This window comes from Hippopotamus amphibius, chromosome 16 (assembly GCF_030028045.1).
Source record: "Hippopotamus amphibius kiboko isolate mHipAmp2 chromosome 16, mHipAmp2.hap2, whole genome shotgun sequence".
NCBI lineage: Eukaryota > Metazoa > Chordata > Mammalia > Artiodactyla > Hippopotamidae > Hippopotamus > Hippopotamus amphibius.
In genome coordinates this window covers 28,213,545-28,232,159 of record NC_080201.1, presented here as the reverse complement: position 1 = coordinate 28,232,159, position 18,615 = coordinate 28,213,545, and the positions used below count along the sequence as shown (strand labels likewise).

The 18,615-nt window shown below is 51.2% G+C and overlaps 1 protein-coding gene and 1 long non-coding RNA gene across 2 annotated transcripts in view; one reads left to right on the top strand and one right to left on the bottom strand.

Moving 5' to 3' along the window:
* The window catches only part of KIFC3 (kinesin family member C3), a 56,449-nt gene extending 40,727 nt beyond the window's left edge, over positions 1–15,722 (bottom strand). Inside the window, exon 1 of the mRNA XM_057711248.1 lies at positions 15,692–15,722. The gene's annotated coding sequence lies outside the window, so the exon portion shown is untranslated. The remainder of the gene's footprint in view (positions 1–15,691) is intronic.
* LOC130838332 (uncharacterized) lies at positions 1,449–18,244 on the top strand. The gene is made up of 2 exons (XR_009049654.1): positions 1,449–1,730; positions 18,149–18,244. It is a non-coding gene; the product is annotated as an uncharacterized LOC130838332 (long non-coding RNA).
* Positions 18,245–18,615: the final 371 nt, after the last annotated feature.

Sequence of the window (18,615 nt, the reverse complement as noted above, 5' to 3'; positions counted from 1 at the left end):
CTGAAAAGAATAAACATTTTAAATGGCTGCATAATATTCCTCTGAACAGCTCTGCCCTGACTGAGCTAGCCATTCCATGGGATCAGATATGTGAGTAGCTCCCCTTTTTTTACATTTGTAAATAGCACTGCTAGACATCTCCCCATACCCAGCCTATTCGTTCCCTGGGGCGAGGGTGGAAGACCGGTGGTGGGGGGCCAGGGGGTGTGGAGGATGGGGTTGTTAATTTCATAAAAATCTGAATAAAGAGTCTGAGCATTTTTTTTTTACGCTTTCTAAACATGTTACCAGATTGCCATCAGAAGGGCTGTACCAAATTTACACTTTACAGTGTCACTGGCAGCATTTTTAAGGAGAACTACTTTTTGTACCAATTTACAGTTTTTCTCTTGGATCTGGGATTCTCACCCGGGCTGGTTCCCCTGTGAGGCATGAGGCATATAAAAGGTCTGAGCGATGGCTGTCAGGGAGGGGAGTATCTGGTTCCTTTGCTGGGTTTCTGTCTGCTGGGCTGGGCCGAGAGCGCTGAGTCAGCGCACCCCCTCCCCGCTCTTCGAGCCCCCAGACAGCTTCCCAGGTGGGTTCTGGACCATCCTACAACCCTGGAAGATTCTGCTTAGGTGGCCACCAGCATTACTCAGGTTATCCCTGCTCTGACACCAGCCTGCAACTGCATTCTGGCTTCTTGCAAGAAGTCAATCAGCCACTCCTGGAAAGAAAATCCCTCAAGAGACCCTGGCATCTGCGATCAGCTTTGCATTCCTGGGGGCCGGAGGGGGTGCGCAGAGGCAGCGGCTGGGTGAGGGGAGCCATGTTTTCCCAAAAGCCACAGCCACGGCCCCTGACCACCCTGCCAGCCTCTTGTAACTGCCGGCACAGCTCCCCCAGGCTCTGCGGCAGCCGCGGGGCCTCTCCCCCAGCCTTTGGTCCTCCTCCTCTGGGGGCGGCCCTTGTTTGCAAACAGCCAGGGGAAGTTTGCACGCTGTGATTAACCAGACTCCCACAGCTCTAGGCTGTTAGTCATCACAAGTCTCCACCTTCCGCCTGCCCTGACATCACCCGCTTCCAGGTAACAGGGAAGACGTTAGCAGGACCCTGGTACTTTCAGTGGTTTCCATCGTCATCTTCTCAGAGGAAGGGGTGGGGACCGCCACCCACCCATCCCAACCGACCAGGATGTGCAGGGTGGGAATTTAATCGAATCCGATTTAGCGCGCTTCTACTGAGGGATCGCTAGGTGCCAAGCTCTTGGGCTAAACTCTACGTAAAGGATTGCCTTAGATTTCATTTAATCTTCACAACAATATGTGCAGTGGGTATTATAATTCCCGTTTTACAGATGGAAAAACTGGGGTACTATGTTCTGAGAGTGGCGAGGCCCAGGAATGAGTAGAGGGCAGCTGGGGGCAGGTAGCTTGGCGTGCTGGGAAAGACGGGTACTCCAGGCCAGGAGCTGTGTTCTCAACCCCTGCATGAGCTTGGGCAGATTTCTTCCCCTCTCTGGGTCTCATGTCCCTCCCTGGGTAAATAAGGAGGATGAGCTGGTGACCTTTCCAGCCCTAAAGCCACGCGGGAGTGAGTGGGCAAGTTGGAAGGGATGACTGTGAGTTTCTGAGGTGCTGCTCCCTGAAGTCCTGGTCCAAGGGAGGGGTAATTCCAGCTGCGAACCTGGGGCTCTGGGCTCACTGTTTACAGTTGCTTCACAAATCAACGCCAGCAGAAGAGAGGAGGTGAGTGGTTGCCCTGGGCTGGGAGGTGGGGGAAATGGGGAGTGACTGCTAATGGGGTTTCTTTTGGGGGTGATGAAATGTTCTCAAATTAGATTATGGGGATGGTTGCACAATTTGGCAAATATACGAGAAACCATTGAATTGTACGCTTTAAATGAGTGAATTGTATGGTATGTTAATTACATTTCAATAAAGCTGTTTAAGAGAGGAAGGAAGGAAGGAAGGAAGGAAGGAAGGAAGGAAGGAAGGAAGGAAAGGGAGGGAGGGAGGGGGGAGGAAAGGAAAAAAAGAAGGTAGGAAGGACGGGAGGGGAAGGGAAGGGAAGGGAAGGGGGAGGGAGGCAAGGAGACCACACAGAGGTTGGGGCAGAGCTGCCTTTGAGATTTGCCTCCTGGGACTGGGGCCCTCACACCCAGCCCCTCCCCAGTCACCCCTCCTCCAACCATCCAGAGCCTGGGAAAGGTATGTGTGAAGACACCCAAATGGCAGGTGTTGGCTCCAAATTCCAACCAGAAGTGATAGGAGCTTCTGACCTCCTCGGAGGTAGAAGGCGTCATGAATCAAAGAGCAGGTGCAGGCCTGGAGGGTTGGGGGAGGGGCAGGGGATGGCAAGAAGGTGGATGGAGGCCAAAGCAGGGTGAGTGTCAAGGAGGAGATCCTGAGAGTCAGGGCAAGGTGTGGCTCCAATGGAGAGGCCCAGGAAACAGAGAGCCTGGGTTGACCAGGGCCTCTCTCGGTGGCCTGACAGCATTGTGGCACTCCAGAAAGTGTGCGTAGGAAGTACATGCCGCTCCTGAGGGCCCCCCAAAATGGTATGGTTGTACTCTGCCTGGCACCAGTGGAGTCGCAAACAGATGCAGCCCTCTCCGAGGCAACATTGACCCAGACTTGACCCCGAGCCAGGTGCACAGGTGCAGCAGACCCAAAATGAGGGCAAAATTGACCAATAAGAGTCAGGAGTTCATTCCACTTCTGCTGCTAGGGCAACTCGCTACTGAAAGAGGAGACTCCCAGAGGGTCTTAGAAGCACAGCTTCTCTGTCTAAATCTCCAAAGGCAGACAACCCAGAAAGCACCTCCCCCATCCACACAGGCACCACCTCTTGTGCCCACCACTTTGCGCAAGTGGCAGTGGACCGCCCAGACATAAAGGAACAAAGGAAGCTACATCTTGGAGACTGTAACTGCCCCTGAGAGTCCCAGCCCTGGGGTCAAATCCACATGCCTGGCAGCCAGGCTGGCAGAGGCTGAGGGCTCCTGCCTTTTGCCTCTGGCCCTGGGGTACGCGTACTGCTACTGGCCCTGCTCTGTGGACGTGACCCCAGGCAGGCTGGCTCCAGAGGCCAGGTCTTGAACCACTGTCCCACACAGCCTGTCTAGGGTACAGTCGGTGGGGTCCTTGTCACCCCGTGCCAATCCTCGGCATGCACTGAAGGCTCTTTGCCATCTCCCTGCAGCTGACCTGCTCGGTCCTCTCTCCCACTGCTCCACCCAAGGCACCCTCCTCTGTTCCCTGAGTTTACCACGTGTCCATACCTCCCTGCCCTTGAAGATGCTGTTATCTGCATGATGACAGCCCATTCACCTAGTGAGGCCCCGCAGAAATATCACGTCCTCCATGGGACCTTCCTGGCACTGCCCAGTCAGAGTGCCCCCAGGACCATCTGCCCTCCCCTTAGTACACTGGATTGGAACCTGTGGGGGACTTGTCAGTCTCCTGCATTACCCTGGAGCTCCTTGAGTCAGGCCCCCATGCTGTGTGACCTTGGTTAACATACTCAACCTCTCTGAGCCTCCATGTCCTCATGAGTGGCCGCGCTAATAATGTTATTATTACTATAGGTAATGTGCACTGTGCACTTACTATGTGCCAGGTACTATGTGCTAAGTACTTTATGTGCAAGATCTCATTTAATCCTTACAGCACTGCAGGAGGTGGGTATTATTATTACCCCTTGTTACAGATAAAGAAACTATCACTTATGTTAGGACAACTGCCATTATCACGATTGATATTCTTTCTTCTGCCACAAAGCCTAGCACGTGGCAGATACTCAAATCCTATTTGTTAAAGTCAAGTGTGGATAAAAATAGGAGACTTAGGTAGGAAAAGAGTTCCAGAAATATGGCCGTGCTCATGCTTCAGAATGTTCAGGCCTAGCCCTGCCCTGGCTGGGATGATACCATCTCTGGAGCCAGAGGCTGGCAGACAGTTGAGGCTGGGGACCTGGAGTGGTCTGCTTTTGCTTCTGCTATCAGCTCTATCTTTACCCACAAAAACAGACTCTGCCCAAACCAGCCCTGTGATGCTCAGAGCCCCACAGCGAACAGGCTTGCTGGGTAAATGGTGGCCAAGGCTCTGGGGGTCCTGGGTGGCTGACTGGGGGCAGAATTTGTACACATTTACAACAAGAATAGCTTCAGGGTTGGCTTTGCTGGCTCAAGGCCAAAGATGCAGAGTGCCCTGTGCTCGAAGCTCCAACCGCCCCAGTGTTTTCTATGAACCCTCACTCCAAACGTTTCCTGGAAGCCCCAGGGGCTGCTTACAAGGTTCTTTGCCCATCACTCCCACTGGCTGATCTGGGACCACATCAGCATCTGGCCTGACTGTTTGACCAGGATGCCCGCCAAGACCAATGCAGATACCGGAGCCCCCATCACCAGAGAGGCTGGGGGGTGCCCTAAAAAGGTGCTGCACATGAGGTTGGAAACGTAGGCTCTGACAGTGAAAGTGAGGGGTACACTCCTGAGAAACACCCCATTCAGAGCTTGGGGAGAAGGGGAGAAATGTCTACTGTCTCAGTTGTGCCCAGCCATGCCTGTCCCATGGCAAAGTTACCTGGGTTCATGGTACCACAGTGTCCTTCTGACTTAACACCGATACCTCCAAGACCCCAGATTCTTTTCTTTGCCACTGCCCAACCCGGGCACACATGCAGTGCTTAGTGCCTGGATTAAGTCTGTGCCCTGTGGTGAGCTCTGCCCCAGGGGACCCAGCGTCCATTCATACAACAGACTCAGCTGGGCTGCCCCTGCCCAGCAGACGGGCTTTTACAGCCTTGAACTCCAGCTGGCAGTCCTGTCCCTTTTACCCTTGAGGCCTCCTCAGCCCTGTTGTAAATTAGTGGACATAAACAGGAAAGGATGTGGTCAAACCCTCCCATCATTTGACCTGCTACTCATGGTCATGCCCTGTGGGGCGCATTGGAGGGCACCTCCACTTCAGATCGCTCCTCAAGTCCTCAAAACATCTCTCTTTACTTATTGACTTTTTATTTATTTATTTCCTGTGCTGTGCAGCTTATGGGATCTTATTTCCCTGACCAGGGATCGAACCCATGCCCCCTGCAGTGGAAGCATGGAGTCCTAACCACTGGACTGCCAGTGAATTCCGCAAACATCCCCATTTATAGGTGAGAAAATCAAAGCCCTGAAAGAGTAAGCGGTCAGTCCAAGGAAAGTAGCAGAACCAGGTATTCTGAGGCTAGCTCTCTCCACTGCCCACTCTGACCCGAAACCCCAAAACTGACACAGCTTGCCCCAAACCCAGAAGTCACGACAGGCCCCCGAGGAAGGCGGGAAATGAAGTCAGATCTGTGCTCGAGCGTCTGAGGGACCCCAGAGGCCCACGTGCCCGTGCCTGCTGCTGAGGAAAGGCCTCGGAAGAGCCGCCTCCAGTGGCTGGACAGAAGCTGGGCAGAGGCGAGGGAGCTGAGTCCACAGCGGAGGCTCTGGGCTCGGAATTGCCAGAGTGAGTCACAGCTGACGTTCCTCGTCTACAAGTTACAAAACCACAGCGAGCTGTGGAGTGACAGCTGGCTGCCCGAGTGTCGGCGGAATGTTGTTGCCAGACAGGTTGATGAGGCATCAGCCGAGACGGGCTCCAGAAACCAGGCCACACCAGGCAGCTCCCAGGAGGCCAAGGCCACTGGGGCAGCCACCACCCCACCCACAACAAGGGCGCATGGAGACTCACCCCGAACCTCAACATAACCCCCCCAGATGCATGGGAGCCAGTCACCACCCCCAGGGACAGCCACCCCATCCAGGCAAGGCTCACAGAGACCCCAAGGCAGCCACCCGACCTCACCCCCAGCAAGGTCCAAGGGGGGAAGACTGCAGGGCTTTCCCCCAACCAAGTCTGTCACCATGACAACCTACCTTAAACCATTCATGAAGATAATTACAGGCATGATAACAATAATAATAATGGCTAAGCTTTCTGCAGCACTTACTGCAGCCCAGGGACCACACTGGGCACTCTTTCTGGATCTTCACATGTATTAGTTTCCTGTGGCTGCTGTAACAAATCACCACAAACTGGATGGCTCAAACAACAGAAGTGTATTCTCTCCCAGTTCTGGAAGCTAGAGGCCAGGATGCAAGGTGGCATCAGGGCCACATTCCCTCCACAGGCTCTAGGGAAGAATCCTGAGCCTCTTCCAGCTGTTGGTGGTTGCTGGCAATCCTTGGTGTTCCGTGGCCTGGGGATGGATTATTCCAACCTCTGTTTCCACATCGTGTTCTCTCTGTGTGTCTGTTCACATTTTCCTCTTCTTATAAGGATAACAGTTGTATTGGATGAGGGCCCGCTCTAATCCAGTATGACCTCATCTTAACTTGATTGCCTCTGCAAAGACCCTATTTCCAAACAAGGTCATGTTCACAGGTTCCAAATGGATGTGAGTCCATAGGAGACACTATTCAACCTACTGAATCACGTGTAATCCTCACAACAATCCTGGTGCTGCTCTTATGCCCATCTTGCAGATAACAAAACCGAGGTTCAGAGAGGTTAAGCAACTTGCCTGAAGTCACATGGCCAGGACCAGAACCCTGTCTCTCTGATTCTAGAACCCACACTATATTGTCCCAAGCATCATCCTCATCACCACCTCCTCACAGGGCCCAACGCATCAACAACGTTCGCAAAGCTTCTCCCGGCCATTGTCACATCTTCTTGCCACCACCATCTTGAGGGGCCCAGTTTGCAGTTTATAAAGGAAACAGAGACTCCATTAATTAACCTGGCCAAGGTCACACAGTCTCTCAAACCTGGGTCCAGCACTCTCCACAATGTGGGCTCCAAATGGGGGTCTAACGGGAACATTCCAGGACTCTGTCAAGTCAGTCGAGGCTATTTCCCCAGTGTGCTCAATGGCTGCGCTGTGTTTACTGGTAGCACCCACTTCAGCGACACCTGCCAAGCTCATAAAAGGCACTGTAAATCTGTGGCTTAAATTCACCTCCTCAGGTTTCAGCCCCTTGTCCAGGACTGTTGTCTGCCAGCAGCAAGGCCAGCTGTTTGAGTGGTTACAAAACAGAGAAAAACCAAGTCAAGAGTCCACGAGGCCCTCACGGTTCACATCCGAGCTGCAGAGCATGGGCCGTGGCAAGAGATGAGATGGGCACCGTTCATCCCATCACTCCCAGCCGAGAAGGGGCGAGACACAGGCACAGCCCCGTTAGCCCGGTGCCAGTCCTGGCTCCAGGCACCATCCAGCTGTTTTCTGTTAGTCCGCACAAGCACCCATGAAGAAGGTGCTATTGGTACCCCCACTCTTCCAGAAGAGGAAACTGAGGCTCAGAGAAAGGCCACGCTCTGCTGGTGAGTGGCCACGCCAGGACTGCATCCTGGTCTGCTTGAGTCCAGAGCCCCAGTCTTGGTCTCTGCAGGAGGGACATCCAGGGAGGCCTGGAGCCTGTGAAAGTGGCCACTGTGGTGGAAGCACTTTAGAGGATGCAAGAGACAGAGTGGGGCTGGAGGGGGATTTGCGAGAGGGAGGCCAGGCCCGAGGTCCAGGATGCTCAGAGCGCCAGTGTGCTCTAGAGCCAAGCAGGGCAAGTGGAGGAGGATGCACAGGCAGGGGACCTCCCTCTGACCCACTGCAATAGCTACAGAGGTTTAACACGAAAAGGAGACCATGTCACTTTCTGACTTTAAAAGCACCATTGGCTTCCTGTGAAGCTTACAACAGAACCCAGACTCTTTACTGTGGCCAACAAGGCCCTGCAAGGCTGGCCCAATGACTTCCCTCAGCTCAGTTCTGCTCCAGCCACACAGGCTTCCTTCTTGTTCCCCAAACATGCCACTGGGCCTTTGCACTTGCTGTTCCCTATGCCTAGAATGCTGTTCCCTGAACTCTGTGCATGCTGCCTCCTCATCCTTAGACTCTCAGATCAGCTGTCCCCTCCCCATAGTGGCTTCCCCTGGCCACCAGTCCAGAGTCAGTAACACGCAATTATTCTCCATGTAACCCCCCTGTTTTCTCTCCTTAGCATATACTGCATCTTGCAACTGCTGTTTGTTTATTGTTTGCCCCTTAATCGTATTTCTCCCATGAAGCCAAGGACTTTATCTTGTTCCCTGCTGATCCCAGTACCTAGCACAGTGCCTTAGCCAGAGTAGATGACCAGTGGATATTTGCTGAATGAATAAATTCTCTAGGAATATGGAATCATAGATGGACCACCCAGAGAAAGACCCGGGAACAGACTGAGCCGGCAGTTGTGATCGGATGAGAAGAGCAGCCCAAGATCAAGGCCCAAGTGGAAGCCACCAGGGAAATCCTGGGAAGAGAGAGAAGTGTGTGAGCCACAAGGGGCTGGCCTGACTGCAAACAAGGGCAGAAATGCACAGAAAGGAGGTAGTTTTCTCAAGAGCAGCGTGGACAGAACTCGTGGCCACGAGCTGGCATATGAGACGATGGAGAGGCTGCTAAGAGCTTAGGGGTGATTTGTCAGGGTGACAAGCAAAAGATAGGCCCCAAGGCATCCTACGCCCATTCATTTAGTCATTCATTCATTCCACTCATAGGTATTGAATACCTAGCATGTGTAGTGAATGAGGAGGGCTGTTCTAGAGATGGCGGAGGCAGGGACAGGGTCAGAGTAAAGGAGGTAGGGGCTACCTGGGGCTGCTGGGCCTTAAGCCAGGACTTCCTGGAAGAGGGTGACCAGCCCCTGTGAGAGGATGCCCTACCTCAGGCTGCAGCTCTGGGCAGGGGCAGAGGCAGGAACGGGAGCCAGTGTCTCTCTGCTGCTTCAGCTCCAGCCACAGCCACAGAGACCAGAGCAGAGAGGGTTCATCAGTTCCAACCTGCTCCAACTCACAACAGGGACTCAGATCAGAAGTTCACCTTTAGACTCAAAGGTCAACTTTCACCCCATAAAGCTCTGCACCCACTTGCTCACAATCTGAAGGCTCTGAAGGCTAATTGCCCCTCCTTTCTTATAAGCCTGGGGAAAGTCCAAGGGTCAACCATCTTATCTTTTTTTTAAAGTGGATTTTGCCCCCTAAGAGATCTCTTTTTATTTATTTTTAAAATTTATTTATTTATTGGCTGTGTTGGGTCTTCATTGCTGCACACGGGCTTTCCCTACTTGTGGTGAGCAGGGGCTACTCTTCGTTGTGGTGCGTGGGCTCCTCATTGCCGTGGCTCCTCTTGCTGCAGAGGATGGGCTCTAGGCGCATGGGCTTCAGTAGTTCCAGCACATGGGCTCAATAGTTGTGGCTCATGGGCTCTAAAGTGCAGGCTCAATAGTTGCGGCACATGGGCTTAGCTGCTCCACGGCATGTGGGATCTTCCCAGACCAGGGATCGAAGCCATGTCCCCTGCATCGGCAGGTGGATTCTTAACCACTGCACCACCAGGGAAGCCCAAGCCATCTTATCCTGATAGGTGTATGGGGGCTAGTTCTGGGTAGGGGATGGCTGGGGACCTTGACAACAATTTGCTGACCTCAGAGTTCCAGAAGTTAAAAGAAACAACACCAGCAAATAAAATACCAAGAAAACTCCCCAGGGCACAATGGCCCAGAGGTTAGGAGCTTGGGCTCTGGGGTTAAAATCCAGGCCTACCTTTCCCTGGCTGAACCACCGCAGGTAAGCCCCTTAACCTTTCTGATCCTGTTTTCCTCGTGCGCAAAATGAGCACAGTCATATCACCTGTCCTTCAAAGGGCAGTTGAAGAGATGAACAAGATAATGTATGGGAAGAGCCTAGTATACAGCGGGCACTCAATACATGGTAGCACTTATTAGGGGGCCAGTTACACGGCAGGCACTGCTGGAAGGACCTTCATTCTGCAAAATACCTGGCCTGTCCCCCTCAAAAACGTCACCATCATGAAATACAAAGAAAAAACGCAGGCACTGCTGTGGGTGGAAGGGGCCTAAATAGACTTGCGTTTCCTTTCACTATAAAGGGCATTATTAGGACTGCTGATGAGAGCCCAGTACGGTCCGAAGATTAGATGGTAGTGTCGTTTCAACACGAAGATGCTGATTGTGATTATGGTACAGAAGTTATAGTTTCTTATTTTTAGGAAATACACAGTGAAGTGTAAAGTAAAAAGGTATCACGTCTGCAACTTCAGAGAGAGGGAAAGGATAAAACAAATGTAAAATGTTTACATTTGGGGCAGGTAGGTGGAGGGTATCTGGGAATTTTCTGTATTATTCTTGCAATTTTTCTGTAAAGTCTATAATTATGGAAGTGGAAGAAAGAAAGAAAGAAAGAAAGAAAGAAAGAAAGAAAGAAAGAAAGAAAGAAAGAAAGAAAGAAAGAAAGAAAGGGAAAGAAAGAAGGAAAGAGAAGGAAAGAAAGAAGGAAAGAAGGAAAAGAAAGAAAGAAAGAAAGAAAGAAAGAAAGAAAGAAAGAAAGAAAGAAAGAAAGAAAGAAAGAAAGAAAGGAAGGAAGGAAGGAAGGAAGGAAGGAAGGAAGAAAGAGAGAGAGAGAGAGAGGAAGGAAGGAAGAAGGGAGAGAGGAAGAAGGGAGGGAGGGAAGGCATAATCCCTGCCCTTGAAAAGATACAGAGAGTCCCAGCATGTCCCTCTGGTGGCAGGCTTCCAGGGAAGGCAATCAACCATCACTAGCTTCCAGAACTGGGAGAGAATATGCTTCTGTTGTTTGAGCCGTCCAGTTTGTGGTGACTTGTTACAGCAGCCACAGGAAACTGATACATGTGAAGATCCAGAAAGAGTGCCCTGTGTGGTCCCTGGGCTGCAGTAAGTGCTGCAGAAAGCTTAGCCATTATTATTATTGTTATCATGCCTGTAATTATCTTTATGAATGGTTTAAGGTAGGTTGTCATGGTGACAGACTTGGTTGGGGGAAAGCCCTGCAGTCTTCCCCCCTTGGACCTTGCTGGGGGTGAGGTCGGGTGGCTGCCTTGGGGTCTCTGTGAGCCTTGCCTGGATGGAGTGGCTGTCCCTGGGGGTGGTGACTGGCTCCCATGCATCTAGGGGGAGCCTCGGGGCTGTTCTGGTTTTAGCACTGGAGGTCACGCATCCAGGGAAATCCCTCAGTCCTGTGTGGACTGGGATGGTAGGTCACCTGTTACCAGGTGAACCTTGTGGATGAATACCGTGGGCCTCTGTAGGTCCAGTGAGCCTCCCTGCCGTGATGGGGGCCCCAAGGTTGCCTCTTCAGCGGGGGGGGCAGGTTTGCCACGAGTGGGCAGGATGCAGGCTGGACACCTCATCCCACCCAACAAGAGCCAGGCCAGCGACTTACTGGCAAGTCAGGTGTTCTCCTCAGAGAACAAGATTTCAAAGTGACCAAGTAGCTCTGTGCCTTGAGGCCCCAAGGGTGGAATGAAGCAGATGGTGGGGCCAGCCCCACCCCACTGACGCCTCTTGACCTGGTGCTCACTCGGCCTCAGGCAAACAGTTAACCCGCCTCTGAGGCCTACTCAGCTATTACTGTGACCGGAACTCTATGTGTGAAGGAGGGATGGACACCAGGCCTCTGGTCTTGTCAACAAGGCACTTCATGGTCCAGAAATGTGGTCTACAGCACAGCTCAGCCAGCCCAGCCTGCCTGGCAAGTTCACGGCTGCCTGAGGCAGGCTGGTGGTCAACTCAGGCTGCTTGGCCATACAGGTGACCTCCTGGCAGACTTCCCTCCTAGGTGAGGCGGGGCAAAGTCACTTCCTTCGGTCCTCATGAGTCACTGCCCAGTTCCCTCCCTCCAGTCCCTTCCCAGCAGATGCCAAGTGTCTATGCTCTATGCCTCCAGCCTTGACGGGCTCTGAGGAGGGTGAACGGGGTTTGCACGCGTGCTTTGAGCTCCATCCATGAAAGCCCTAGATACTATGATTGTGATGAGGGTACCAGCTTGCATGCGGCAGGCTGTCAAACACCCTGCAAGGAGGGTGCCCCTCCACTGAACTCCCCTGGCCACTGCGGGGCCAGCTGTGCGTCGGCCTTTGACCTCGGCCACCTTCTTAATTTAGAAGAGCGGCAGCTGCCCACCCAAATTAGCTGCCCCTTGTTCAGCCTCAGTTCTGCCATTCACATGCCTCTCTTCTCAGGTTCTGTTCAAAGTCTAGTCGGCATGTGGCCCTGGGGGGTTGTTCCCTTGTTGGACTGTTTTCACACCAGACAAGTTCAAACAGTACGAGCTCTAGTGAAAGTAAGTCTCCCTCTCACGCCTGACCTCTGTTCCCGAATTCATTTCCTCTGAGATGGTCACTGTGACCAGTGGCTGGTGGATCCTTCCGAGAGATAGTCCCCACACACGAGCTCACGCTAAGAGATGCCCAGCTCCGCAACACATGTCAGCACACCACACGTACTGTTCGACACTTCGCTTTTCTTGCTTCATCCTCCTGGAGAGCCCTCCAGATCACACACAGAGACTTGCCCCCTACCACTGAGTAAAGGGTAAACACACCCAAATGACTTAACCAGTCTCTGTTGACGGTTAATTATTTCTAGTCTTTTGCAACCACAAACGACGCTTCCAGAAACGTTCCTGTCCCTGGGTCTTTGCTGTCGCTTACAAGCAGTCGCAGATGTTCCTAAAAGTGGCTAGCGTTATCACTTTTTAAATTTTGAGTAGGGAGCACCGACTCCTTTGAGAATCTAATGAGAAATAAAAAATCCTCTCTCCAGAAAAATACCTACGCAACGATTTTGCATTCAATTTTTGGAGGGAGGCTCACACATGCCACATTAAGAAGTTATTGTATGAAAGAATATGTGTAAGAAAATTGCCTCCGACCATCGCTTCTGTGTGTGTGTGTGTGTGTGTGTGTGTGTGTGTGTGTAGATTTGGTCATGATACAGGAAGGAACCAGTTTGTCCCACTGACAGTCACAGAAACAGCCAGAGGAGTTCAGTTCAGATTCCAGAAGTTAGCTGCCTTCTCGTGCTGTGTCCACCAGGGTACATACCTCTCGCGGTTCTCATGTTCCTGGACCTCAGCTCCCCAGAACGTGGCTGTGGGGTGGGCGTGCTGGGCCGGGGCTGCTCCTCCCAGCAGCCACAGGGGCCCCAGGCCCTGCAGACCCTCCCTGCAGCTGTCGCCTCTCCTCGGGCTGTGAAACCAGACCCTGCACCGGGAAGGCTTCGGAGCTCACACATCAGTTAGGTATTAATATTTTATGCCGGCAGCCAATGAGGACTCAGGTTAACAACAGTCTGTCCAGGAAAGCACCGTCCAAAGTGCACAAACTCCATCATCTCTCAGTGAGGATTCACATTGGACTAAAGGGAATCCACTAGAGAAAAGCTAAAAGGAAACAGAGCTGGGAACAGCCTGTGGCTGGTCAGGGTCTGGCGTCAATGGGCTCAGGGTCTGAGCTTGGGGCCCCCGGGAGGTAGGAGCTTCCCATTGGCTGTGGCCACACGCTGGCGTCCATCTGGCTCTAAGGCTGAGGGCACTGCCCACAGTGAGGACATGCCAAGATCTGAAGCCAGAGAGCCAAGGGCCCTGGCTGAATGTCTCCCAGGCCACTCCCCTGACAGAGCTTCACACAAGGCCATTTCCACAAACCCGGAGCACAGCCAAGGGGCCACCTGCCTGGGGCCTGGCTCAGAGGAGGCGCTCGACACCTGTCATCCCTCCCACCCTCCCCTCTTTCCTTTAAAATTCCTGGAGCTCAAACTCTCTGCAAAGCCCCATGCTGCCCATACAACCTGTTCTGGGGATGTTCAGGATGACAGCTCCCGGGTACATGGCCATTTCCTAAGGCCGAGAAGTCATCAGTTTGAGTCTCGGCAACCAGGAGGCCACGGATGGTCAGAAACTCCCCTAGGCTCCCTGAGCTACAAACCTTCCAGTGGGCAGTTTGGAGAGGAAGGAACTGAGAACTCCCATTTCTGGAAGCCCATGAAGTTCTAGAAGGTTCTATCCTGAAGGCTAAAGCCATTTTGCCATCCATGGCTTATGCACTGAGAAAAAAAATACCTAACACTTACTGAGAACTCACTGCATGTAGCAATGTAAGCATTCTCAGAGGTATTCACTTCTATTCCTTCAACAACCCCTTGATGTGAATTCTAGAATTATCCCACTTGGATTTGTGGCCCAGGCAGCTCTGCCCTGGACCCCCAGGGGCTTTCCCCGAATGGCTTCCTGAAGGAGACGCAAGCAGAGAGCAGTTCCACGCCCTTCCTCCTCACCTATGGCATTTGATATGTGCCTGAAAATCAGCCCATCCCCAGGGGAGCTACTCAGCCCCACTCCCCCCTTGACAGCAAGCCCATCACCCGCCCACCAGAGATCAGTGACAGCAGCACCTCCAACTGAGCACTAACTAGATGCCAGGGGCTGGGGCAACCTCTCTGCAAACCACTTGCTATGGATCAAAGCAGACGTTGTCACTACACCCATTTTACAGATGAGGAAACTGAGGCTCAGGAAAGTCAAACAACTTGCTCAAGCTCACCACAAACCCAGTAGAGCAACAAGGCCAATGTATCCAGTACAAGCAGTAGACACAGTGCCCAAGGCCTACAGTACTTTTAGGGGCCCATGAAAATATGTTAATTTCACTTAAAAGCAGATGGAAAAAAATAAACATTCAGGATGAAGAGAATGGTTTAATATATAACAAATTATTTATCTTTATGCCAACCTTGCGGTAAATCTATTTTTAGATTTTTCTTTTTAAAGAAAAAGAGAAAGGGGTCCACAAAGGCAAAAGTGCCTACCGCTTATGAAAGTTTTTCTGCTGAAACCTGAACCTAGACCCATCCCCTCTGAAGGCCAGAGCCATCAAAGAACCACCCAGCCTCTCCCCTGGTGTCAAAGGAACAGCAACCGGGAATTCCCTGGCAGTCCAGTGGTTAGGACTCAATACTTTCACTCTCACGGCCAAAAAAAAACTCTCCCCCCTCCCCAAAATAGAAATAGCACCCAGGGCCACCCTGGGAGCTGCAATGTGCACCTGTCCCTGAGAAGGCCGCAGCCAGAACAGCCACTTGGCCATGGATGCTTGCCCTACTGGCTGCTATCCCTGGTGGGCAGGCCGCCCAGGCTTAATTCCTGGCCTCCAAGAAGCTGTTGGAGCAGAGCAGCCACGTTTCAGGGGCCAAGTCCTTCATGGGGAGCAGGTGAGGAAAAACATCAGCCCCTGGAGGTTCCTGCCTGGGGGAAGCAGGAGAAGAATGACAAAGAACATCCTGAAAAACATTCCAGCTTTTCTTCCTCACCGAAGAAAACAACACATAGACAGCCTGGACCATGGGAATTCTGTGTTTGAAAGCCTTAGTATAGTCCAGGTGGACAGAGAGCCCTGTGGAATCTCACGGACCTGGGTTTGGGCCCCCACTCTGTCATTTAGTTTGCTGAGTCACCTTGAGAAAGTTACGTTACCTCTCTGGCTCTGTTTTCCCTTCTGGAAAGTGGAGTAATAACAACTCGCCTTCCTCCATACACATACCCCAACAGGGTTGTAGTGAGAATTGGTGGAAATAAAACGCTCTCTGTTTAGAAAAGCATTGCAACTAGCAAAAGCCAGAAGAATATACATTTGTTTGGGAAAGAAAAAAAAAATTGATTCCAACATCCCTAGGGTCTCAAGTAATTGCTATGCTATGCGCTTGCCCAAGATGTTGATAAATTTGAAGAAGCCGCCAAAACCACCATAACTGAGGCCACACCATGAGAGCAGCCTCCTTTTCCCTCCAAGTCTCTGAGGGTACAGTTTAGACAGTTGGAAGTAACCTTACCAATGAAAGGAGAGTGTCACTTCCAACGAAGGCATCACCAGAGTCGGAAATTCATCAGCCCTGGTGACTTTCACCACGCTTGAGCCTCGCAAGTCCAGGATTACACAACCACAGGCAGAAACCGTGAAATTAGAACAGAGGCCTGAGTCATGAGCAGACCCAGGGTTTTCCCCAGGTGAGTGGCGATGTTGCCTATCAGGTGAGCCTGTCTTACACTGAGGCTCAGTGCTATAGTTAGAACCACAGCTGCTCACGGCAGGGAGGCTGAACCCTGCTAATAGAACATGAGTTTCTCAAGGTGTTCCAAAAGCCCTTGGCAGAAGGCAGCCTCCTCTGATGACAGCACCGCCAGCCCCCTCCCCCAGAGCAGCACCTTTCAAACTTCATAGCGCACATGAATCACCTGGGATGTTACTAAAATGCAGCTGAAGATTCAGTGGGGCTTCAGATTTTGCATCTCTGACAAACTCCTGGGGTGACGCTGATGCGATTGGTGAGGATGAGGACCTAGACTTTCCTCTGGTCCCGTCGATACCCAGGGTTGCCCTTCACCAGGTAGACTAGGGGCCCTGAACAGTTTGCATGCCAGAACTTGGGATTCAAGGAACCAGTAGCATTACTGTAACAGATCCCTCATGATTCCTTTATTGAGGCGGAGGGGTGGGTACAAAATGAATTAAATGTAAACATCTGTGGCAGGATAATTTGTGAGAGGTTAATTATTTTTCCTCCCAGCTTACCTACTTCCTTTTCAGGCAGGTAGCAAGACCCTTCAGTGCTCGCTTTTAAGTGTTCACAGAGATTTTAAATGACAACTAATTGCAGCTATTCAATGCTTTCCTTTTAAAAACAGAAGCCTCCAATAAAGCCAAATCCTCTCCCATGACCGCTTCTCCTAACCCCTCCCCACTTAGGAGTCCTCCGATTATGTTTGTGGAAAAGTATTTTTAAAGAGGGATTTTCGCAGAATCGTGTTGGAGTGGCTCTTCTTTTGTTTTATAAAATTATCAGCCCAGGGGCCCAGGATGGGAGAAGGGACCGTGGTTCCCTCTTCCCATTTTGTGTGAGATGTGGTAGCAGGAATAGTGAAGCTGGGGGGTCATCAGCCTCCCCAACACCTCCACTAAGACCCCCTCCCCTAACTCTTGAACACAGACAGCTTAGCCAGAGCACTCTTGGTACGCGGGTCCAAGCCTGGGGACAAGCCTGGCGCTGAGGAGCAGGACTGTGTACCCACGGAGGCAGCCAGGCAGGGCCAAACTCAAGGAGGATCTTCCAGCCACGGCCTGAGCGCCTTGCTCCAAGCATGCTCCACCTGGAAGCAGCCCGCAGGGACCACCCCCCCAACACACACACACCCCCTCAGGACCCAAAGGCCGGGACACCCATGGTGTCAGCATCAGAGACCAGAACATCAACAAGCAGAGCCCCTGCCCCCGCCTCTGGCTGAATTCTCCTCTCCGATGATACCTGGGAGGGGGGAGAGGCCCCAAAATTATTGAAAAGGAATTTAAGGCCACCCCTCTGCTCCCCAAGGGAGCTTGGGGACAGAACTGGAGTGCATCAATAGCAAGTTTTAAAGCGGTGTCATACCCACTGCATGTACTTAGTTTAATATTACTCAATATTTAGGAAAGCATTTACCATTTTCCTTTTAAAGTAATATGTATATGGTTGCTTGGGCACACATGACCAAATAAATTGTTTGATAAAAAGATTGCCAAAGGTTACCATCTGCTAAAACAATCTTAGTGCTGTTTCTTAGTGGAGCTCTCCTCATTCCAACTATCAGTTTGTCCCTGAGTAAACTGAGCCCCCTTACATGTTTTAAACATTAAAAAAAAATTGCAAATGTTATACACATTATACAGTGCATCCATTATTCAGTAAAATATTCACCTTTAATCTTTCTTTAAAATGTTCAAATTCCGAAATTTCTGTAAAATAAAAATACCTGCGCGTGGCATCTAGAATGGGGTTCGTTACCTTTTGTGTCTCTACTGCACTCTGCTCTGCAGAAGCAGCAATTAATTAGCAATGCTCAGGCCTTCCCTCCCTGCAGCCCAGTGTTCTTCCCCACGGAGGTAGATCTAGGAAACGGTGGGAGAAACCTGCCTCTGACAGCAAAGTTCAGGAGGATTAAAAAAAAAAAAAGCAACGAAAAAGCTTCCTTCTTTGGCTTTCCTCTTTGCCAAGAGTGGATCCCTGCAGGGCCCCTCCGCCCTGTGAGTAAGACAGGAGGAAGATTCGTTCCCCCCCCTTTTTTCTAGGCACACAGTCATGGGAGAAATGCTGCCTCTTCCCCGCAAGGCACTTCAGCACTTGAGATATTTGAGTTGGTGATAGGGGATTTCATCATCAGAAAGTTATGGCAACGGGAAAAAAACAAAACAAAACACCTTCTTTTAAAAACAAAATTTTAAAATTACTAAATCAAATCAACTCATTTATCAACAGGGAGAAAAAAAGAGTGTTCATTGCATCCCAACTGGCTCTGAAGGAAGAAGCTGGAATGAATTCTAAAAAGCAGCAAAAAAAAAAAAAAAAAAGAAAGAAAGAGAAAAAACAGAAAAAAAAATCAAAACCAAAAAACAAAAAGCAACAAAGATACACATATGGAAAGTTAAAAGCACGTGTCTTCCAACGATGACAATTGGACAGTACACTTTTCCTTTGTGGATTTCCGGACGTGGCCAGCATGAATGGAATAAGAGCAATCATCTATTGGGTCCTAATTCCATGCCAGAGATTTCTATGGCATTTCATTTAATTATCAGAACAGCCTGATGAGGTAGCACTCCTCTTGTCAGCCCCATTTCATAGACTAACAGAGGGATTAAGTGACTAACAGAATTCCGCAGCTAATAAAACTTGATTCCCACCCAGGCACCTGTCTCTAAGCCCTTGCTCCTCACCCAGGCCAA